At 50.6% G+C, this 22,885-nt stretch overlaps 1 protein-coding gene across 4 annotated transcripts in view; it reads right to left on the bottom strand.

Annotated features, from left to right (window-relative positions):
* The window catches only part of Utx (Utx histone demethylase), a 133,908-nt gene that overhangs the window by 94,682 nt on the left and 16,341 nt on the right, over positions 1 to 22,885 (bottom strand). Inside the window, exon 1 of one of the 4 annotated variants that reach the window (XM_050187918.3) lies at positions 15,505 to 18,398. The exons of 2 other annotated variants lie outside the window; for them this stretch is intronic. The gene's annotated coding sequence lies outside the window, so the exon portion shown is untranslated. Of the gene's footprint in view, positions 1 to 15,504; positions 18,399 to 22,885 lie in introns of those variants that run through there. One more of the 4 variants, XM_050187917.3, reaches the window with a different exon arrangement.

Here is a 22,885-nt window from a genome sequence, read left to right as displayed (position 1 = left end):
CATGGATTCGGGAATTGAAATAGCTGCGACGTAATGCTAACGCACTGCTCTCGCATTTACCGCTAAACCGGCGCTGGATTATTTTGCAACCATATTGTAAGGATTGTATTACGCACATAAAATGCATTACCCTTGATGTACGTCTTGTACCACGTGTGTATTCGTGTGAACACGTCGTGTTCATATACACGCTCGACACTTACTGCAAATAACCGCTAGGAGACGCAGGTGCAGCCGAATTAGTGGCTTTAAGTCTGGCGCCCCCCGGCTATTCTCACGTCGTTACGGATCCGAAATAATTTTCGATAAATCAATAAATATACTATTACACGCCTATGAAAGCCCCCTATATGTTAATTCGTATGACGCTCACCTGAACCCAAGTGTGAAGGGGCGCAGCCGACACGTGCAGGCGCAACAGCTGCGGCGCACTGTCGTGCACAGGGGGTCGACGAGGCACGAACAGAGCAGTTCCGCGTTGCCGTTCTTTTAATCGCGGCTCGCATTTGAGCCCAACGTCTCCGATCTCCGACGGAGAACAATGCGCTGCCGCGTGCACAAAAGTCCAAAGTTACGTGCAGTGCGAAGCGCGGTGACATTTGCGTCACCGGACTGTTATGTAAGCATTGAGTCCCGAGAAGACCGTGAAACCTGAAACGGACAATGCGTCTTTCTTTCTTTCTTTTTCTTTCCTTCTTTCGGCGATGCGCGATTTTGCTTTAAAGCGGTCACAGTACACCGTAATAGGCGTGCTTGGGAACACAAAGTTATACCGAAAGATTACACTTCTGCGGCGAGTGATCTGTTTGTGCAATTTCGCTTTCCCGTATACCTTATTACGTTCTATACATTTCAGTTAGACGCAACAATTAACCTCCCACGTGCTTTATCCGACTTCGTTTCCGTGTATGTAGTTTAATGTACAACCATATATACGTCTCGTTCTACATGGCTAACAAATAAAAATAAATCGAACTCCATCGGATCCCCTTACTGCTCTCGCTCATATACAGCGTTGAAGCAATAGTACACGAATACGAATTAAGATGACTCCTCTGTCACTTGAACCGAGTACGTGAACGACAGTCGCTGCTTCACATTCGACGATACACTGCACGTCCGCGTTATTTGGTAAACGGAATTCAGGGTTGCCCCGAACTATAACGGACGCCATTTGCGACGTACATAAACCAAGCGTGACTGTGCGAGTGGCAGGATCGGCCAAGTTTACCCGGTTGCGGGGAGAAAATGCCAACACCCGTCGTACTGTACCAGGTTAAATTCAAACGCGACGAAGCAGAAAACGGCTCCAACGCGTTGTTGTTCCGTTTCCAGTTTCGCCCGATTTTGTAACTGTGGCCTAATTCGGACTCGAAAACCTGCACTTGGCACTATATTCCGTGCTTAGAAGCCGTAGTCGGAGCTATTATAATACATCCGACGTCGTCGCGCTTCCATGTATAGCTACGCACGTAACAGGCGTTCTTAGGTTACTTTCTGTTCGCATCCGCCGCGGTATACCTTATTGGCTATGGCGTTGCGTGCTATATACTGATCACAAGGTCGCGGGTTCGATCCCATCCGCGGCCGCCGCGTTCCTATGGGAGTGGAACGCAGAAACGCATCGTGTATACCGTGCACTGGGGCTGCACCTTCAAGGGAGGGCTCGGTGGTCAAAATGAATCCGGAGTGCGGCTGAGAACCCTATACGGTGTGCGGCGTATACCTCATCACCTGACCGTGGTTCTGCAACATAATCCCACCATAGTTTATTTTATTTTTTTTCCTTCTTCGAGTTTAAACTGCACGACCCTGACGGTGTATTACGGGCAACACGGTCCCGTGCACGTGGCGACAGTCTGGAGCACGCTGCGGCTCGCATGCACGCGCTGGAACGCACTACAGGAGCACGACGATTCCGCCCGTCATCTCGCGCGGGTGCAAAGCCGATCGTGCGTGCGCGTACGTGCACACGTGTGCGGACCCTGCGTTTGTCCAGGGAAAGTGCAGGTGCGGCGGAAAAAAAAAAAAAAAAAAAACGAGGGTGAGAAAGAGAGGCCCCGCGAGAAACGAGCACGAGTGGGGGGCGCGCGCACCTGGTCCGCCACTTCCACCCGTCGCGGGGGACAGCTGCCACCGCCGCCGCCGCTCCCACCCAGCTTTCTCGGACGGGTCCTTGCGCAAGCGGAGGAGACGCACACCAGACGCTGCCGCCCGACGACGAATTTTCTTGGACGAGATGCGCGCGTGCGTGCGTTCGTGCGTCCCCGCAAGCGGCTCGACCTCGATCCTCTCAGCGGCCAGGATGCGCGCACGTCGGCTGGCCTCCGAGACTGCGGACGCTGGTTTATCGGACACCTTTATCAGAAATCGCGGAAGTTCCCGGCAAAAGAGAGAAAACAGAAACGCAGATCCCGCGCAACGTGGGCGAGAATCGATGTTACTTCGCACGTAAAATCCCGTATCGTTTGGGGATCAACACAAAGCATCAACGTGTAGAGCGCGCCACGTTTGTGAGAGACGAGCGGTTGCGTGTGACGACAAGCATCAAGACGGCGACGAACACACAGTATATGACGGCGACGGCATTACCACTGATTTATTGCACTCCGGCGAAGAAAAAAGGTTACGACCACGGGGGCGATCCCGAAGGCGGCGCAATCGGAAGGAGTGGCAAGGTCGTTCCCTCGCGCGATGTATGTGCGCGCGCGTGACCCGCAGCCCTACGCCGTAAAACCATTCGAATCTGTCTTTATTCCAAATCGGCCATTAGCCCTCCCTGATAGGGCACGAAGAATGGTTCGGGTCCAGCCCGAACCATTCGGAGGATAACCTCCGAAGCAGGAGGTTATTGACGGGCGCCACACCCATATGGGCAGAGCCCCAGCCATTTTGACATACCACGGAGGGCCCCTGGCCGCTTTGGAATAAAAACAAATCGGAGTAGCCTTACGTTACACCGGCCCTAACGTGTATAGAGAAAAGCATCGGGCCTTGGACTGCACTGGAGAACCCGGGTTCAAATCCCAGCTATCTCGCACGCATGTAAGGCAACCAGCCGAGGCACAAAGCTGTACCTACTCGCCAATCGACCGCATGGTGCCTAATAGGAGGCAAAGAATGCTTCGCACTAAGTAAGGTCATCTGGCCCACAACCCACAGCGCTAACCTACAGACGCACCACCTGGTGTGCGTGCGTGAAAAAGGAGTAAATTATGACGTGACCGCGAAACACCTGCTTACAACAAAAAGAAAATTTCGGGGAGGTGCCTAAAAGATGCTTCGCATTATAACTATATAGTTCATCTCGCTTTAGGGATCAAACCCAGAACACTAGTGCTATATAGGTCTCTATAGGGAGCAGTCGGTCTGCCATATCGCTGCGATTCTAGTAAATGGCAGCTCGAGACCCAACTGACAACTCAAAACACTGAAATTTTTTTTTTTTTTTAACCAGCGCGGTCAATATGCAGCGTTTGACGTCGAAGGCAATGCGGATGAGAGCCATTGAAATGTGCAAATCGTGACGATTAAGGTTTGCGACTTGAACTTCGTATATATTCTTAATTCGCATTTCTTGATTTAGTGCAACACGATTACGCCCAAGAGAGATACTTAGGTAAGGTTGTGAAAGGGAGGGTATATTTGCCGCGCAGCAATTGTCTCTCAACAGAGGACACGATATATATATATATATATATATATATATATATATATATATATATATAGCCCTGCATGCTGCCGCTCAACTATATAGGGCGCCTGTTCATCCGACTGAACAGGGTAATTGATCATTTGGACCTTTGCGAAAACACGGATGACGTTAACAATGAGCTGGCACGGACGATACGAATCATCCTCCGGGGGAATCTCGGTCTTCCGCGCGTTTTCCCGTTTAAGTTATTGTTCGCGAGGCCTCTATATATATAGCGTGTATGTAGCACAGTTTAGCGCCAGCTGCTGGCTTTGTAAAAGAAGTTTTATAACGACAGCATCGACGTCGGCAACTGCCTGCTGTACGCCGACATTATAATTTATCACGCACGCGGTGATCAATATTCACACGCTTACATATATTATGGGATATTGGTACAATTAAAACAATATTTAAAAAATCGAGAGCACGCGCGGAACAATAGACAAGCGCAATATAGCATACGTGGCGTATGCTGTATTAGACGCTGGTAATATTGTCGTCGTAGTTTGGTTAGACCCCCCCCCCCCCCCCCGGGCGCGTGCATGTGGAAAGGTAATTGCTATAGATGGCGTTATAACGGCGTATTGTTGGTGGTGCATACGACGTAAGTAGCAGCAGCGGTGTCATTAAAGACATCCGGCGACGCCATAACTTAACAAAAGCGGAACACCGAAGGGGCGGGCGGCTATACGCCGATAGCAACGCTACATCAACCTATATAGACTGGTGCGGTGTTCTTTGAAAAACTGGATCTCCATACGCCTGGAGTGGTGAAGGAGGGCTGACTGCTGCTGCACGGAGTACGAAATTGAGCCCGCGGACGTTAACTCCTTGAATTTCGCGCCGAAAGCTCAACAGCAGTAGAGTGACGTCAGAAATTTCAATGTACGTTATTATTATCTACACCCTTGCCGCTTTAATGCATGAAAAGTTCCAGAAAATTGCTATAGGTTCAGGTCTTTTGATTCCTCTAAAATGTCGCGTAGTGCTTTTTTTTTTCTTTTGTATCTTCTTTCTTTGCTGATTAACAATTAGACCAGACGCTCGGATTAGGCCATACCAGATGATAAATCCGAAAATTCGTTACGTCACGGCGAGCCTTGCATCTTTTCCGGCTTGCCGGCGAGCTGCCTCCGTTATAAGGCAAGAGCGACCGTTCTGCTATATAGTGGAGATGCGTGTATACTTTGTCACTGCACGTTATTAGCTTAACCTTTCCCGTCTATAGCGGTCGTTTAACGTGACCGACTGCGACTCACTTATGTGCCGCAATAAAGGCGTCGAAATCATCACGATTAAAATATTTTTAGACTATATTTCGTTGAAAGAACCGAGCAACGCGAGAACGTTCCTTGCCGCGACGAAACCGTTATATGAAAATTATCACTATTTTAGCATTATCACCCCTATTATTATTATTATTATTATTATTATTATTAATATTATTATTATTATTATTATTATTTATTATTATTATTATTTATTATTATTATATCGTTTAGCTTTCGAAGAGAAGAGGCGTGTAACGCAAGAATAACGTTCCTTGTGCGATATACAATCTATCAGCGCAATGGTCACGGACAGGGTCTTCCGCTATCAGTGTATACGATACTCGTAATGCCAGGGTACGTCTATTCGGCTCAATTGCTCGCGGGGAACCGTGATCACGAGAAGGCACGAATGGCAGCTTGTGTACCTCTGCCTTCTGAAGAAGAAAAAACAAGAGAACTATACAATCATTGTTTTCTGACGGTACTGACATACGGTGCAGAAATTCGGGAACTTGGAGCTTAGTAAGAAAAGTTAGGAGCAAAGCAACGACAGGCGTAAAAACACTGAGACAAAGACAGCGGCTTGAACGAACGGATGGTATGCGAAGTTCTATACGTGACATTAAATGGTAGATGTGGAGTCGGACTAGGCCACGTAACGCGCAGGGCAGATAACCGCTGATCTTATTAGAGCTACAGAAAGGTAGTACCAAAGAAGGGGGAAGGAAACGCCGTCGACGACGGCAGAAGTTTAGGTCGTGCTTTGAAATCGGGAAATTAGCATGCACGGTGGTATAAGGCGGAGTCCGCTGCCGCATAAGACACGAGCACGCGGAGACTGGCGGGAAGGGCCTTCGATTCCCTCCTGCAGAGCACGCGTAAATTTGAACGACGACGACGACGATGATGAGTCTAACGCACATCAGATACGTACTGCGCCTAACCAAATCTCCGCGCAATATCACGCACCGCTGGACGCTCGCACGATAAGCCAGCCGGGGCAATCAACGATAAGTCAACACGTTTATATATACTACCGCACACCGCGACTCCTGACCCGACGCGCACAATTAACTCAACGCGACAGCTGCGCGCGTGTGTGTGTCGCACGTGCGCGCGCCTGCTCCGCCACGCATGACCACCGAAACAGCTACACCGCCACTTGTCCCGTCTAGAAGCTCGACTATATACGGAAGCGAGGTGCACTGCGCCCATGGCGTCCCATGGCGCTGACGAGACTGCGATCACGTATACTTCGTGCGCGACGTTTAACGACGCGAAGCAAAAAAACCCATGTAAAGCTCTTGCTTGGGCTAGCTGGTTCATGCTTGAATGAGTGAAGGGCAAGGCGCAATAGACCTGTCGCTTGTGTTCTTGTTCTGTCCCGGTCTATTGCGCCCTGCCCTTTACTCAAAAAAGCCCGCGACTCCCAAATTAATAATGAAAAAAGAAAGCCTCCAAGGGGAACTCCGCAGGGTTAATTCGCTGCCCACTGAACTGGGTTCATTCACTGCGCTCGCCGCAATTTTTTCGCGTTTACTATATGGCTAAAACTTTCCCGTCGTTACCCGCCACGGCGGCTCGTGCGACCATGTCACTGCGCTGGCTGGTACACGAGCGTTGCCCCCGAGATTCAAGCTGTTCACACTGCATGCATGCGGCACCGCCCGATCACCGAGGCCGTGGCACGAGGTCTCGGGTTCGATCCCAGGCCGCGGTGGCAGCATTTCGACGGAAGCGCCATGCAAAAAAAAAAAAAAAAAAAGAAGAAAGAAACGCTCGGACACACTGTGCTTCGAGTGCGTGTGCATCGAATAATCGCAGGCGGTGAAAATTAATCCGTAGTCTTCCACTATACGGAGCGTCCCCTATATGCCGCAGCGAAATTTCGAGGCGTTATATAAACCCCACAATTTTTTTTCTTTCACATCTTAACAGTCGTTCTATGAATGTGCAACACCGTTTGCTATGTAATAGAGGCTACAAAGTACAAAGGAGTGTCATACTGGATGGAGACGCAACGAAATAAAGCGCGAAATATAATCGGAAATACGGAGCGACGAAAGCCTTGGCGACTCGGCGATGAAAGCTGCTGTACAGATTACAAGCTATCGCAGCATATCGAGTTAAAACCTCGATATGCTGCGCGCGAAAATGTATGCCACGAAAAGCGTCCATACCCCGACTGCTGGAGAACAAAAACGCGGAAAAAACACGGCATGCGGGCAAAATCACAACCGCGTGGGGATCCACTGGGGGGAGCTGAGGGAAATTGTCGAAGCGCCACGCGGCCATTGCTCGTTGGAGCCACTCGCAGGTAGCGAACAAATGCCGCGAAATAACTGCGAGGCGGGTCGAGTTGAACTGGTAAAACGAGCATGCATTAACTTCACAAAGTGTTTGGGTGACGGCATCCTCGGGAGCCGAAAGAAACGATCAGAGATGGCGCTGACTGAAGCGCGAGTCATACGAAGAAGCAAGAGCGACCGCCGTCAAATAACTTATATATGTACACACATATGCCGGATAACGCTGAAAAAAAAAAGTAGGAATATACAGTTTACGCACCTTGAAGAGTCTGCTGGTATAGTTTGGAAGTCGCGGGGCAATCGAGAATGCCACGAAACGCCGAAGTGACGCCAGCTCGGGTACTGCGAAACCAACTTTGCAATCTTTTTTTTCCGTATGCAGGGCGCGACAGCGAGTCCGGGAAGAATCGGATGAATCTCGGCTAGCGCATCCGCTAGCCGAGACGCATCAACCTAAGCGCTGTCAATTAGAAACGGTTGCACACTCGGCAGCCGCGCCAATGGGGGTGAGAAAAAAAAACAACCGCCAATAATCTAAAAGCCGCGGGCGGTATCGAGGAAGTCACGCGAGCGGTCCGAGGCATCGTGTATATATAGCTATATAAGCTGCGGCAGAAAGAGCGATTTGTCCGGCAGATGAAACAGAACAGATATGGTAGTAAACATGGCATCGGAGATAAATACGACCCAACAACAACTTCGCTGGGAAAAAAAAAAAAAAAGAAATGACTCATGCAAGGTCGCACAAGCTTGCGCGTGTTCTCTCTTCCTTTCCGATTGTCTTCCTATCGGCTTTTTGCCTGGTTGAAGAGAGCTAACTAGAACCACCGATAAGCCGGTAGTTCCACACAAGCGCATATCAGGAAGCGATAGCGGCGATCATAGCGCGCTGCAGCCTACGTGTCTTTTCTTTCTTTTTTTCGGAGGTCGAACAACGCAGCCGCGCCAATTGTCTCCGAAGAATATGTACGCAAGGCCCGGAGGAAACGAAGGAAGCTGCGCTTCCTATAGCGATTAGGTAAATGGGAAGTTACGTACACTGGCGCATGTTACGCGAGCTCCATGCGCCACTCGATTTTGCGCATATGATTTGGGCGACGAGCGGCGTGTATATATAATGCGCGCACTCACGCACGAAACTACACTGCACGTGCACTGGCACTCGGCGGTCACCACTCGAAGCACGAAACCTCGCAGGACGGAGAGGGGCGGTGGCCGATAAGTGCACGCTTCGGAAAAAAGGAAACGCCAAGTTGGCTCTTTTCACGAGGACTGATTCACGCACAAGCAATCGCGTCACAAGGCTGATAAATTCCCTCCTTCGGAACGACGGAAAGAGAGAATGTGGAACGACGATGCTTTCTTGCTGTACGCGGCCGAACGCCTTCATGACGAAGTGCCCGGGGCCTCCGAAAGTATTCGTTTCACAGGTCACTTCGTTGTAAAAGGTCGCGCAACGCACAATAGAACCGGGGCAGAATTATTCCTTCGTTATACGGGTAATTTAGTTGTAGGAGCGCTCGATCGTATAGTTTGCGCTTCTTGTAATAACTATAGTACTATAGGACGCGGTAGCAAATCGGATGATCTTTTCCAAAGAAAACATGGATTCCTGGAGACCTTGCATCTGCTTTCTTTTTTTCGACGGGCGCAAGCCTTAAACGGCAGCACCCCTCGCCATCGAAAACACCACAGCGCGGCCCCGCGGGGTGCTCTTTTGTCACGCGTGTGGAAACAGTTGGAAATTAGACAACGTGGTGTGGGTAGGCTCGCTCTGGGAGCACATGGCAAGACACCAAATCTTGGAGTGCAGGGGGATCTGGGATGGTCTTCTTTAGAGGGCAGAGAGGCTAGTAGCAAGATAGCATTTAAGGAGCGATTGAGAAAAATGGGGGAAATTCAGTGGGCTAGGAAGGTTTTCAGTTACTTATACACGAGGAATGTTGACACGAGGTGGAGGAAGCGAACTAGAAAATTGACAAGCAAATACTTGGGCAGTAGCGGGGGGACAAGTAAGGAATCATCTGTCAAGAAAAAGGTTAAGGAGACAGAGAGGGGTATGTGGAGTACAGATGCAAACCAAATCGGCATTGGAGACATACAGGACGTTTAAGCAAGAAATAGCCAAAGAAAATATTTACGATAACTCTAAGGGAAGCTCATTTTTTGAAGCCAGGACAGGTGTACTGCGGACTAAAACGTACCGAGCCAGATACCAGGAGATAGATTTGGTGTGCGAGGCGTGTGGAGAGGAGGAGGAAACGGCTGAACACCTGATACTTGCTTGTAAACAACTTCACACTGCAGTTGAATCTAACGGGGAACTATTCAAAGCTTTGGGTTTTAAAGACAGTGAAAGTAGAATAGACTTTGAACAGGTAGAAATAACTAAACGGAGACTATCTGATTGGTGGATAATATCAACGCAAAAGTAAAGGAGTAAATACATAGGTATGCATGCATATAGAACCATTAAAGGCTAGGTGGCGCGCGCCGCCGCCGCCGCCCGATTCAAAGGGTTGAGCCTCATCCATCCATCCATCCATCCATGTGAGCCAGCACCACAACCGAATTTTGAGAGAGACAGAGAGAGATGAATATTTCATTTAAAATCGACGATGGAGCTGGTGGAGGCTGTTGCACCCCGAATCGGCAGTGCGCATTCTTTGGCTGTTTTTCCCCGAGGCAGCCCCGTTCATCAGCGAAGCCGAGCCGGCGACAATGCCACACACAGACTGCGTCGTGCGAACAGAGAGACTCACTTAAAATCGATAGCATCCGCCGCCAATCGTGGAAGCGCTAACGAGCGCGAACACTAATCTCCTGACCCTGACAAGATGACAGTCGCGGAGAGCAAGGAACCCAGTCGACAACTTTCGTGGAGAGAGAGCGTGAACTGTGTCGTGGACGGAGCGCGAACAATGTTTCCAGAATTCCTCGTCCTTGCTTCGAAGGTTGGCTATCAGAGGCGGAGTTCTGTGAACCGCCTGGCCGCAACAAGGTCATTCCCTTGTGTTGGGAACTAGGGAAGAACGTTTTAAAAGCGGACTTTTGGTGCCGTGAGAAGGTGCTGAGGGGTCCTGACGTCTGCAGACATGTGTGAACTCCGACTAGGCTCTGACGACTTGTTTAAGTATGCCGTTAATTCAAAATAAACCCTTTTCCTTTAACTCCTACTCCCGCACGTACTCATCCATATTGCACGAAGGATTCCCTGCCTAAAAGCTACCCCGAGTCTCAACAAGGCCCTCAGTCTCGGCGTTGATGAACTTCACCAGGTACTCTTGTGCTGAAAGGAGGTGGCTTGTGCCAGCCAAGTAGCCGATGGGGTAGAGGGACAAGGAAGGCGAGAGGGGAATTACAAGTTGGGGGACAGTGCCACACAATGTGTTGGCAGTTGGGGTACCTCCTGGCTTAGAACTTACACGGTTGAGAGCGAGGCAAAAGTGTCCACGTACGTTGGATCGGTCGTTTTATCGAGCAATTAATACGATCCTGTGGTTACAGTGGGCGCCTTCGATTTCCGGTCCAAGAGCTGCCCAAGACGTTGCGCATACGCTAACGCTGATTGGCTCAAAGCGGCGCGTCGGGCACTTCGGGCCGATAAATCGAAAAGACTCCGCGGACCTTTGCACAGCAATGGGATGTTTGAAAGAGTCGCCAACTGACCGAAATACGGCGCCACACTCGGTGATTTGCGCGAGCGAGAGAACCCGGCATCGCTGCGCCAGAGGGAAACAGATTGGCGGGCGTCCCTTTAATCACCGTTGGCACACCCCGGCTCCCGCGGGAGAGAGAGGAGGGCCGAGGAACAATTGGGAGCAACGTGGCGACGTTAAATCGACAGGGCGGACATCGGAGAAACACACGTATACGTGCTCGCTTCGAATTTCGGGTCTGCTGACAAGCGAAAACAGGCCCGTTCGGGCTTCCAGGCGCTGTTATTACACCACTTGCTGCCATCAAGGTCTCAAACACAAACACGGGGGCCGCAACAAACCAGCATTAAAGCAAAGCGGCGGACAGTGGAGCCAAAAGAGCGGGCAAGAGCGACCATGATGGTAAACAGAACGGAGCAGCGGGCGGCTACTGATCGTTCGAGGGAGCCAGTGCGCATGCGCAGTGCCTAGCGCGGGATCGTCCAATGGTCCGACCAGGAGGCATCGATTTGCCGCCGGGGGGTGGGAGGGGGGAGCAGAGGGGCTGCTTCGCTAAAGAGAAGCTTAGATTCACTGGGGAAAATTTCCCTCTCTCTGCTTCCCGTTTGCAGCCGTTCAAAGTAGAGCGATCCCCAAACTATTAATTGAGCGCTTCGGTTTGCAGAGAACGGGACGACCACGACGACTCCCGCCTTTCTTTGTTTCGCACGCGTATACAGTATATATAGAGTAAGCGTAACAGTACGATATTTCGGTTCAGCAATCATTTTCTTGGACCTTCAGTACAAGCACTGCACTTGCGGTCTCGCTCACCCCTCCCTCTTGAAGAGCAGATGACACCCGCACGCCGGTCTTCGTCCAGCACTTCAGTAATATGTTCGGAGGAGACTCATTCCAACCGCTTCGTAACCGTTACCATTTCGCGATATGCAAAGGATGACGCGAGGTGGGAACACACCGCGGGCGCTTAGCGTTGGTTTCTTTTCCTTGTAGTCGTAACGCCGTCGTTACAAAACCCGTCTCGCTTTCCCTCTCTCCGTGTTGGAGAGAGAGAGAGCGGGTGCACGTGCGCGCGCAATAGCGGTACGCTCACCCCGAGTCCAGCCAATTTCCGTCAGCCAGGTGCCGGCACCTAATACAGGCGCTTCTGGGCTAGGGTCCGGAGCTAAAGCGCCGGGACAAAGAAAAAAAAAAAAGAGCCACACACACACACACACACACACACACGCACGCACAGGCGTAGTCGCTCTTGTAGAGAGGAAGCAGCGTCGGTCAATCTGGCCCTACGACCTATATCTCCGCGTTGCTAATTCACTGCCATCGAGGGAGCACCCTCAGCACGCTGCTTGAAGCTGCGCAGCCAGCGCTCCGCGGAGTGAGAACGCAATGAAGCAGCCGCGACGTCTCCCCCCCCCCCCCCCCCCCCCTCGCGCAGAGCTTTCGTCACACACGAGGCCGAAACCGCAGGCCGCTGCGCGCCGGGCCATATGCAAAGGGTAAACACACGACGAACACAGATCCTTCTTTATAAACCATTTCACAACATGCAAAAAAAAAAAAAAAAAAACGATGGCGAAACGTTTCTGCTGCTTTCGTCTCAAATTTTCGCTCGCACAAGACAGGGCTCGGCAGACGAGAGAGAAATGACAGCTGCACTTAACAACGCGACGAATTAAGATAAAAAAAAAAAAAAAAGGGGGGGGGGGGGGGGGAGTGCTGTAAGGGTGCCACGATCGTGGCACCCTTACAGCAGCGTTATATTCGAGACGCGCAGCAATGAATATTTTTATAGAAAGCTGCTATAATGGACCAGGTAGCCCGATCAACCTAAACCAATGGATGACCCCACGGTGCTTACGTAGTTCGAGTGCGGTATTCCACATTCATCGTCATATCCTTAGAACTATAGAGGACGCGTACCTGTGTTGCGGGAAATGTAAGGGAGAATGTTAATATAAAAATAATGCATTTATACCTTCTTTCCGAGTGCTAAAAATTTTGACGTGGACCCTACAAGAGTGAAGAAGCAGAAAAAAGCGCCACTAAAAGAATGCAAGTTCCTAGAAGTCTTGTTTGCAGCGTGGTAAACATTGTCGGAATCGAGCAAACTGTTGTTGCTGTTCTAAGTTGACGATAGTGCCCCGACTGAAAGTACTGCGGAGACTGCGTAGCGCAAGATGTGCTTAAAGCAAGATACGGTCTCCAGGTGGCGTCTGCGTTCACCTCGAAAGCGCTAGCATACAGAGCACGAGAGAGAGAGAGAGAGAAGAAAGAAGGTCAATTGTTTCAGGGCTATTACATACACAGCGTGCTTTAGAATGGCACAAAGACGCCCTTCTCAGATGTTGGTAGACATCCGAGAACGGCCGCAGGTGCAACGCGACGCCAATGAAGGAAAATAATTAGACGTGCTGACGAGAAACAGCCAAATGGTCCCAGAGACTGCGTGTACAGCGGCGATCATAAGTTGCTTTAAAAGCAGAGTGCACGTTCTTTTTTTTTTTTTTTCTTCTTGGTCTCAAGCGTGCCCCGCTGGTTTATGAGCAGCTCTTACAAGGAGGCACAAGACAAGAAACAGCACGATCGTAGTTAACGTTTAATTAGCCAATAAAAACGTTTCCGACAATTCAATGACGAAGACGTATATACTCCCTTAGAAAACAAACGCACGAATTTTACGATGCCTTTGCGATCCTGTATGGATGAGGGATAAGATGAGAATTGATCGATTGATTGATTGATTGATTGGATTGATACGGGGTGGGAGGAATCACACAAGCACAGATGGTGCCAGAGATCAAAAGCACGGCCGCCGGATACTCACACCGACATTCCGGGTGGGCAGTGTCGTCAATAGGGAAAGTTTTCGACAGTCACGTCATGGGACTTTTGGCCTTCTCATCAATAAAAGTTTTTCACCACCACCACCACCACCACCACCACCTGCGCGACTGCATGTCAACGGCTCATTGCGCGGATACCACTTAGAAGACTGCAAAGTCGGCGCCTTTTCGGATAAACATGTCAACAGATGCGCATGCATCGCCAGGAAAGAACTTTTAAAGAGAAAGAAGCGCTGCATGCGTACAACACGCGATGAACGCTAGCGGCGAGATGGAACCGCCGCGCGCGTTCGCAATCGTTTACGCAACGACGCCCCGCGAAGAGCCATCTGCTATTGCAACGTGGGCGTGCAGGAAAGAACGCTTTCGTAAGAGAGAACAACGGAGACGCTCCGACCTACTGGTGACACATGTCGGCGAGATAAGCACGTCGCAACTCTGAGTCACTCTTCGCGTCGACGGTGACCCCTTGGTGACCGCTTCCAAAGGTGCAAGGACCTCACACTGCCGTTCCAGGTATACAGTTCCGTGCAAGTAAACTGATCCGTGCGCTGTAACACATTGAGGTAACTTATATTCTGGCACATCGTCGCCGGTCTACCGCTTCTCCCCAATTGCGCGTGGGCAAGGATTACCGCGCATGCGCGGTTGGGGAGTACTAATGGCAGTGCGGTAACAGCATCAACAGCTACATTCCGTGTCATACCGCACCGATATTCAGCCGCACAGGAAGGTCAGACGGTGCTTCCTCTCTCACTCCATCGTCCGGGGGAACAGCCACACGTCACAGACGCATCACAACTCGCAAAAATACGAAGCGAGAGCAGTGAGTTGGGACCACTTGTGGAGGCGACGCACTTAAACGGGGTGGTGAGTGGGTCGATCTCGAAACCAGTAGGTACCATGGCATTGGCGCCACAGGGACCGCGACCCCATACCGCACTAAGAAGCTGCAGAAACGTAGCTTCTGAACGAGAGTCATTCCGTGTGTTGGGAAATCGAAGGCAGGCGGCAACGCAACATTTCTTATCGCCGAATCACGTACTCGTGACCTTGCAGTGGTCGGCGCAGATTAATTGACGGTTTTCATAAGACTGCTTCGAAAGATGAAAAAAAAGAGAGAAAAGAAAAAGTAAGAAAAAAAAAGATTCTACATAGCATTTGTAAAACATCTCTCGCACTAGATACACCGAAATTCACTAAATTTCTCACGTAACGCAATGGGGAGGACGCGCAAAAAAGGGAAAGGAGGAAAGAAAGAAAGAAAGGCATGAATTAAATAGCACTTCGTCGACAGAACGCTTTACCATGATGAGCTTACCGGCCCGGCACGGTTTTACATCAGCAGCGAGTGCGTGCGGATATCTCCAGGTGGGAGGCGATGACGTATGAACGCAAGTGGTATAGTTCAATTGTCCCAAACAGATTATTCTATACAACGCGACGATAAGACATGTGAACAGCACAGTTTAGTGCGATAAAAGGAATTCGCACGCCACATACAGCGAGAACGCAGTGGTAGAATGTTCTAGCATGACTTTCTAGCATGCGAAAACGTTATACGTCGAGTCGTATACACAATGCTACGCTATACAGCGACGTTTACCCCTGCAGATAAAATGCTTATACTTCTAAAAGAGTAACGGACCACCAGCCAGCCAATCCTGATCGATGTGGCGGTTTGCAGCGTTGGTGACCTTATCGCGAGAGGAAGAGACAACTCACGTACGCAGCCTGGAGCGACGGCGGGGATGTCCCGGAGATCAAGCCGACGCCGCGGTCAGGGACGCCCGACGACCTTTAAAATCCAGAGGCTCGGCGCGGGGCGACGATCGGATGATGCCGTCGGGAGCGCACGCAGCCAGGCGAGTCGACGACGCGCAGCCGGCAGTCACCATGTAACACCGGTTGTGACGTCAACACAGCACACGCACGCACACACAGAGGTTGACGGAGGGCTCGGCAGGATGGATGCAAACGTCGAGAATCCCCGCGCTTTACGTAAAGCCAGAGAGCGCGACGCCCAACGGCACAGATGAGCGCGGGCGAGAGGAGGGCCGCCGATGCAACAACCAACGCCGGTGTCCCGCAGCGCGATCAGATGCCGCTAGCGCGTTCGGTTAGCAGGAATTGCACGAACGGCGCGCAAAGGAACGCGAGCGCACCTCTTTGTGCACGCAATGTTAACGCACACGGACGCCACTGCCTCCTCTCTCGAAGGCTCCCGACGCTGCTCCGTCGAGAAATGTGCGATACGCCTTCCCGACGGAGGTCCGCTCCTCGAGGCAAAGCGCCGCCGAAGAAAATCCGTGCGCACGGGTGCAGCCAAGTAGCCGGCCAGAAACAAACGCACTCCTGCGCTTGCGAATCGCGGCCACTCAGTCGTTCCTTCGGTCAGTCGCCTTCGCGAAGCGCAACGCAACACAACAGTCAGCCAGACGGCGGCGGCAAGCGACAGGAGCAGCAATGCTCGCGGCTGTTGCAACGTCGGCCTCGTTTCCTGGAGAGACGCCAAGCTCTTTCGCTCTCCCTCTGGGCGAAAAAGCAGAACCGCAAACGCGCTTTCTCTGGAAACGTCAACGTTGTTAGGACGGGGATCGGGCTGCGTTTAAAAGTGTTGTCGCGCCAACGATGGAAACTGCGAACGTGCCCGGGACGGTAACAAGAACGGCAGTAAAACGAGGTTAACGCAATAACAAGAAACGACGACAACAACGATTGGTATTTTAATTAACGTACTAATGCAGATGACAAAATAACTATACGTCGGATGAGCGATTGTTGGTCGTTTTCTACGCTTGGCAGTGTAGTTAGCTGACTGTCGATTTTGTTTTTCTTTGTACTAGTTTGGCGCAGGATTTTCTCGTAAACGAGTCAGACTGCCTCGCGTCTTTTTCTTTCGTGTATTCTTTCTGATTCACTCTTTCCTTGCCCTAAGCGAACAAAACCGGGGACAACGAAGCTCGCACAGCGCCAGGTTGAATTCCATGCACGCCAGACGATTATCAACGGAGAGTTACAGCAGACGACGCGGATGAGCCACCTGGCCCGAAACGATCCCAAAATGCCGTTCGCGACATGGTTGCCGTGGTAACCACATTCGGAGCACGCCGCCCGCACGATGTCATGGTAACAGGGCCACAGGGGAAAGGAGCGTAGAGCGCGAGGGCTTCGCTCTCGCAGCCTGATCTGTTGGTAAACACTGAACACGCCCTCCTCCAGGGCCAATTTCACGCTCGCCCAACGAAAGATGACCCCGTGCGGCTGTTTCCAAATACCAGAAGGCAAAGTAGGAGTAGCCCGAGACCCCTATTGATAACTTCTTTTCGTTAACACATCGGCGAGAAAAGTAAAGCAAGGCGATCGACGTTCGTGGTCTCCCCGATCACTCAAAGATGTCACCAATCGACAAGAAATTGTTATTTCCTTCAGCAACGATAAAAGACTCACAGAGTCGCAGAAAAGCATGCATAAGACTGGATAGTCGATGTTTACGCGCGCTCATGGTCTCTCAGCGAAAGCTACACACGCGGTTTCCACACGCCCTTGCTGGACCGCGCGGGAATCGATATAGGCGTGACCTCGGTGCCTTTCGGAGCGACCCACAGAGGCCAGCAGCAAACGGAAAGGAACGCGGGCCGCGCAAGAAAGCGAACCGTCGCGGGCGAGAAAAGCGTTCGCACAGTACTTTCTCGTTGCCTCAAGACGCAGGCCTACACTCGTCGAAGCAGCAGGAGAGCCGTCCTTTCCTCCACCGCGAAGACTCAACGAGCAGCACCGACCCCACAGCTGACTGCAGCGACGTACGCATTCCCAAGCAGCGAAACCAGCTGCGCGCGAAGGCGGCGACCGCACCTTCTCGTGCTTCGGCGCTTTCGTAACCGTACGGTGCGTGTGTGTACAAACGGAGACCCGTCGCCGGCGGCGAAGGGAGGCCAGACGCGCTCAAAACGGCAGTTCCGTACGGAGTTGCGAAACACTGCAACGAGCTGTATATAAACACACACGAAAGGAAGTAATCCGTAAGAGGAGAAAAAGGTCGATAAGCGCGGCGAGCGCCTCACCGAAACGGCAAGCGGGCCGGAGCCAGAGCAGACGGCCGCCGCTCGCCGGGATCGGCACAGTGCAGACGACGACGGAAAACGTCGGCGGAATCCACAGCAGCGACCGCCGAGGCACACGCACTGCAAGCAGGATTTCTTTCACACATATACACACGCACCGCGTCTCGCACGTCTTGGAAGGGCGCAACGGCCAACCGAGGAAGTTGGAATGCGACCGTCGGCGACACGGAGAATTCTGCAGCAGCACCGGAGTGCTGCACGCACAGAAACACACGCACACAGTCGAGAGGCCGTGCGCACACTGAGCGCAAGGAAAACGGCGGAAGTGTGCCGCCTTCTCTCTCTTTCTCTCCGGCGCTGTGTCTGCTGCCGCTCCGGCCGAGCGAAGAGGTGGAGGGTGCACAACAAAAGGGAGGAAGAAGCAGTTCTTCGGGGTCGGACGCGTGCTCACGCAGCACACAGGCACGAGCAAAAAATTACGCCCCCGCGTCGGCGGCGGCGACGACGACACAGAACACACGCGGCCCGCGCGGCTGGCTGGCCCTCCCGCACCGAAGCAGGCGGCCCTGCTCGGCTGTCTTCTGAGATTAGTTCGTGCGCTCTCCGTTTCTATTTCGGGGAGGCGCTGCCGCCGCCGCTGCCACCACCAGAAAGCGCGACGCGAACGCGCCCGACCGCTTGGCAGCGAGCGGTGCGCGCCTGGCAGCGGCTGGCATCGATCCTTGAAAGGGAACGTCACCCGAACAGGATAAAGCCCGCGGACAGTTTCCGGGTCTGCTGCTTCATCCGTCCCAGCGCCCATCTCCTTTAAGTTCAAGCAACTCCACGACTAACGGCCTTATTCGCGATGAAAACAAATAAATACATAATTATGCAGATCCAATCCTGAAAGGAATTGTGCCCTTGATGACGAATGTGTGTGGCAGCGAGAATATTATATACCATCTGCTGTATCACAACGCAATTCCGTTTGGAACAGGGTCAGCAGCTAGCACATCTGTATAAGGTAGTAAATATGGGAGCTTGATTGATTGATGGGTTTTAATGGCGCAAGGGCATATTTGGGCAAAGAACGCCAAAGCTATGGATACATTCAATGAGTTGGAATATAAAGACAAGAGTCGGCTAAGAATGGTAAGGATGTTGAAGCGTGCTATTATACAGGGGCAAAAAATCTCGTAGTGACGAAGGTGTAAAAGGCCAAGCTAAACAATGGTGTTACTGCTACGTCAGAACTTTCAACTTCGTATGGGTTTCGTCTTGTGTGTAAGCTATTCGACAAGACAGCAGCGCGGGAAAGTCGAATAGGCAAAGAAAGCTCCGCTTTAAAAATATCGAGATTGCTCAGATGTCACACACGACATTCCGTTGCACGAATAAAAAGAAAATACTCGCGGTAAGGAATTCCAATCAAGTATTGTACGCGGTAAACTATAGGGGCACCTAAGCAACTATGATGATGCGTGAACGCGAGAGCATTACTTGTCCCTGAGTGTCTCGCTGAGTTTGGTGTTACGGCGAAATGTTGCCGAGTCCACAGTGCTGCTGCGTTGTTTCCGAGCGTAATGTTGCTCCTTATGAGGTCCCAACAACGCAAGACGCCAAAGCGGCCATATTGCGATCCCTCAGCTGAGTTTTATTTGCGGAGTGTTTCACGCACATTGCGTTGAGTGTTCCTTCTCAATGACACCACTTTTCGGCACGATGACACCACGGTGCTGACACTACATTTATTCATCGGGTTCATAGGCGAACTCCATCTCATACTCTGGGGGACGTCCTCTAGTCGTCGTTGGACGCGTATCCAAGGGGCGTTACATCTTATTGGTCGTCGTCGTACGCGGGCTCCGGCGACAGCGTCCGATAGTCTCGTGCTTCGTCGGCAGTGAACACTAGTGTTCCTGTATATGCTCGCTGCGGGAGCATACACAGGAACACTAGTGAACACTCCTGTCACGCGCAATCTAGTGAATCTCCCACCAGACAGAGCCCAACCACGAGCACGGTGTAGTGGACAGCTTCGAAGATATTCATCACTGTCGCCTGTTGCAACGGTGGCACAGTGGTTAATTAGCGCGCTCGGCTACGGAGCGGTAGCAGCGGCTGCTGAGCGTGGCGTAATTTGCGTGCCGTTTTTCTGTCACGACTCTCTGATGACGGCGGGGTTGCACAATAACCCAAGTAACGCTCTCACATTGAAACGAGACCCGGAAGCTACCGGAAGCCGAAAACTCTGGTCGCCGCGGGATGCACTGGATATCCTACATGAGGACGCAACCACCAAGAGAGAGAGAGAGGGGGGGAAGGTGCGCCCTCCTGCGAGTGAATGCACGCAAGTGCAGTCGGCGCTACATGTTTACGGGGCAGGAGCTGTGCAAAAAAAAAAGTTAAATTTTCGAGCCGTTTGTGACCGTAGGCTGTAAAACGCTACGGCAGTACAGGCCTTCTGTGCATTCAGGCAACATAAATACTTTTTTTTTTCTTCCCCACCTCCTGTAGTCCGTAAACGTTTGACGCCGACTGCACGTATACCCCGCGCGAGATGTGGCATTAACGCCGGGGTGGTCGGACCCACTCCAGCCGCGGCCAGGCGAGATGTTGATGTCGCGTGGACCGAAACATTGCCCCACTTTCCGCAAAATTGGCCGCACCAATCGCTCTGGTACCTCTATTTTTAGTCGTTAACTATTCTGGTTCGGTAATAACGAATGCAATATTCGAGCACGAGATTGGAAAGGACGATTAACGTCCGACCACCAGCATACAGCCGCGGATCGCACCTACGACGCCACAACTGACTGGCCAGCGGCGTTCTGGCCACCCTAATTGCGCGAATGTATTCATCTACAACGAAACCCTGAAGCTTTTAGCTCGGGCCCCAACTCTGATGCTGCCTATTCAAATACATGCAAAACGCATAAATGTTTTTTTCTGAGATAACCGCTGGCCCGATTTTAATGAGACTTGCGGCATTGCAGAGAAAAAGTTAAATTCTAGTGACTGTAGGAAGCGATATATTGGTTTATGGCCTGAATATATTTTAAACAAAAATTGCTGAAAATTGTTCTGTTTGAATAACACAGAGGCACGAAGTTTACAAATCCGCAACTCTACACCAAGATCAGATATCGCCGATCTGTCAATTGCATCCGTCAGAACAGCTAAAGCGGACAAATATGATGCATTCATTTGTATCTTACGTGAATTTGTTACAACGTTTACAAACGTGTTGAAAATATGCTGCCCACATATTATTGGTGTATTTGAGAGTCATGCATAGTACAACAAATATGCCCGCTTTAGATGTACAATTAGATGCAATTTACAGAAGTGCGATATTGCCGAGTTACAGAGTTGCGAACTTGATAGTTTCGTTTTCTGAAAGGAAAGCTATTTTTCAACAATTTTATATAAAAATAAAATATATAATCGCTACCAGAAGCCACTAGATTTTAACTTTTTTCTCTTAAGTGCAACAAACCTCATCAAATTTGGTGCAGTGATTGCCAAGAAAAATCAGTTATGCTTGCGCCGAGACTTTAAGTACGAAACTTGAAATTTGCTCAGTTGACTTTTTTCCCGTTCTTGTTGAAGACGTACCGACGACGTCCTCATTATTCCGACCTGGATCATGAAATTTAGAAAATTGAGTGAGCTTCGTTTGCTCTTTCCTTACTATAGTGTCTTATCTCTCTTTCTTTTTTGTAAATATTTTATTAGTTTCTGCGTCTTTTATTTTACTAATACAGCTCAATTCGATTTTCTCTTCAGTGGTGCTTAAAAGGCGAGGCAAGACAACGGAAAGAAACTGAGCGAGGAGTCGCAAGTGATAAGAAAGTTGCCTTACGTACAGAATGCGGTGACCACCACCACAGGACGGCGCAAGATAGCGCACGTGCCCCCGTTTGGCTCTTCTGTCTCTCATATCGTTTGTGCTGTAGTAACCGGTTTGATTACACGGTTGAATGTCCCAAAGAAGCTAAGCTAGGAGGGGGAGGGGGGCTCTTATTTTCGATAGGCCTGCATGAGGTTCTCGCATTGCGCACACCGAAATGCGGCCGCCGCACCGTGCATTAAAACGCGCTGCCTCGCGCTCCGTACGAATATATATGTATGTATGTATGTATGTATGTATGTATGTATGTATGTATGTATGTGTGTATGTATGTATGTGTAACAATCTGCACTTCGATTGTTTATACGGTTACTGCAGAAACTCCCTAGTGGGACTTGTCAAAATTTAAATGTAATTGTGGGGTTTTACGTGTCAAAACCACGATATGATTATGAGGCAAGTCGTAGTGAGGGACACCGGATTAATCTTGACCACCCGGAGTTCTCTAATGTGCACACAATGCACGGAAAGTGGGCGTTTTTTTTTTAAATTTTTTCACCCCCAGCTAAACGATACCACCGCGGCCGGGATCTGATCCCGCAACCACGGGCTTAGCAACGCAACGCCATAGCCGCTAGGCCACCACGGCAGCGGCATTTGTCACATTTGTCCTTATCCTCCTTAGAATCACGACGAAAGATTGCTCTAATCTGCTGATTTCATAGAATAACAAACCGTAAGCACAAAACTGCCCTCGCTCTCTCCGCAACCGTTACGAACGTCTCGCCGTTTGCACAACAACCGCTCTTTCAAACGTATCTTTGGGCACACAAACGCCTTCAATTCATTCAATTCAGTTCACTAGTAATTGAACTATGGAATAGTCTCCCTGATAATGTTGTCCACATTCATCACCCTGTTAAGTTTCATGATGAAGTAACCGCTATTTTTTCGTGACCAGTTGCTTTCACAAATTTTCCTCTTAATTATGCACACGCTTCTCGCTAACTTCTGTATTTGGCAATGGCAAGAGATGTACCCTTACATTACTTTCGTAAAATTTGACGGGGTTAAATGATGTACCCTTGCATTGTGTATGTCGCCATTCATTCCCATAGTGTATATTGCGTTCCGTTAACCATTATGTAACGTCCCTTCGTGTTATGTACCTTAGTATAAGTCTCTTATACTAGTTATCTCCTTGTAA

This window comes from Dermacentor andersoni, chromosome 2, assembly GCF_023375885.2.
Source record: "Dermacentor andersoni chromosome 2, qqDerAnde1_hic_scaffold, whole genome shotgun sequence".
NCBI classification, from domain to species: domain Eukaryota; kingdom Metazoa; phylum Arthropoda; class Arachnida; order Ixodida; family Ixodidae; genus Dermacentor; species Dermacentor andersoni.
This window is presented reverse-complemented; position numbering and strand designations above follow the sequence as displayed.